This window comes from Mandrillus leucophaeus, unplaced genomic scaffold (assembly GCF_000951045.1).
Source record: "Mandrillus leucophaeus isolate KB7577 unplaced genomic scaffold, Mleu.le_1.0 Scaffold1067, whole genome shotgun sequence".
Taxonomy (NCBI): domain Eukaryota; kingdom Metazoa; phylum Chordata; class Mammalia; order Primates; family Cercopithecidae; genus Mandrillus; species Mandrillus leucophaeus.
In genome coordinates this window covers 654,497-656,599 of record NW_012098843.1, presented here as the reverse complement: position 1 = coordinate 656,599, position 2,103 = coordinate 654,497, and positions in this window count along the sequence as shown.

Sequence of the window (2,103 nt, the reverse complement as noted above, 5' to 3'; positions counted from 1 at the left end):
AAAAAAAGAAGATACCTGATAACTGTGGCTCAAAGAACAAAGAAGTTTATTTCTTTCCTATGTAACAACTCCAAGGTCAGCATTTCAGGCATGGGTAGCTGTGATCCAGGAGGTCATTTGGGAACCCAGGCTGATGGCAGTTCTACCATCTTCCAGATTAGATATCCAAGGTCAATCTAGTCTTCACAGTTCCTGGAGAAAGAGGGTAAGAGTAGGAGTCCAAGGCCAAGGGATTGCTGTTAAATAAGGGAGGCAGCAGTGGTACACTTCACTTCTGCTCAAATTCCACTGGCAACAGCCAAGTCGCATGACTCCCCCTTGCTGCAAGAAGAGCTGTGAGTTCAGTCCTCAGTAGCTCACTGGAGAGTCCCATGTCCATTGTAGGTCTATTACTATGGAAGAAGATGAGAACATATTTTAGAAGGAAAATGATCCATTTCTATCCCAATAGCATTCTTTACTGTAAGGTTGCCTAGGAAATAAGCATGGAGCTCCAAGGAAGGAAAGACATTTAACTGAAGAAATTTCCATTCTATAAAATTGGCCTGGGGACATCACTACCATCCCAACACTAACCTAGGTAGAATAATACAAAAGGCAACCATTAACTGAAATTCTCTAAGGAGATATTTCAGATTATCAGGGAGTTTAGGAACTTGACCTTAGCTGAAATTCTCCACATAGGATCCCAATTTTGTTCAGACACTTGTCTAACTAAGGTAAGTTAGTTAAATATAGCTGAAGAAACTAAAACACACACACACACACACACACACACACACACACACATCATATCAACAATAACAAATATAACTACTAACATTTTTCTGAAAAACCTGCTTTATTTGTCTTAAACACAGCAGGACACTTGACCATGTATTCCGAACTAGAGACTCTCTGCTTTAACCAACAGTCTGAGAATAACCTAGGTTAGTAAAAAACTTGGCTCCTTTACCAGAGAAAATGTTAGCTTATAATAATGGCTAATATTTGAGTGTCTACTACATGCTATATATCTATCATTACCTCCTAACCTTCAGAACCATCCTGTAAAATCTTTAAGAAGATGTGGAAACTGAAGCCCAGGTAAGTTAAGTAACTTCTCTAGGATTTTATAAATAATGAGTGATTGAGCTAGAATTGGAACAAACTTCCTGAGTGCAAAACCCATGTGCTTTCCTCTATGCTACACTGGCTCCAATTATGCCAGGAGTAATTCATGTTTCAGTCATGTAAGAAGTCCAAAGTATAAATGATAAATTGGGACTATCTTGTGGAGGATAGATTAAATTACTCTGTGTGGTCCTAGAAGAGCCAGAAAAAGTGGAAGGAAAGCCTGGGAAAATAGATTTATGTTGAAAAGGAGCAAGAGTTTTCCAGCAGTCCTAGTTGTACAATAGAGTCAGCTCTACACATGGTAGTGAGTTCCCCAGTGCTGAGGGTATTCATGCAGAGGCTCGGCAAGCATTCATATGAGTTTCTTGCAATGGAGAATAAATCCAGTGACCTCTAAGTTTCCTTCAATTTTGTGGTTCCTCTGCCCTAACTTATATAAGATGTCATTTTACTTTCTTTGATAACTTTTTATTTAGGATCATCAAATTTCTTTTTTTGTTTTGGAGATTCAGATACATTTTTTTTCTGGAGATCAACTTTTGGAACTCATTTTAAATCCTCTCAATGATTATAGAATATACTGGGAAGCAGTAGAGCATATAGGTTAAGAGTTCATTTTCAGAATCAGATAACTGGCCCCATGACTCAATGACTCCAGAATTCACAAGCTGTGTCATATAAACTCTGCAGACTTCAGTCCCGAACTGCAAATGGGAGTAATTAAGTCTATCTTATAGTGTTATTGTATTATATAATACAGTATTTATAAATTCCCTAGCATAGCACCTGGAACATAGCAAGGGTCCAATGAATAATGGTTATTTTCATAAATAATATAGAACTAAGAGAGCAAATGAGCAACACAGAAAAATCTTAAAACACCACTAGTCCCAGAATTCTTGCTCTTCTCTTGGTAGACAATTATCTGTAAATATAAACCAACTACACACACACCATTTATCACCACCACCACCACCAAAGGGGCTT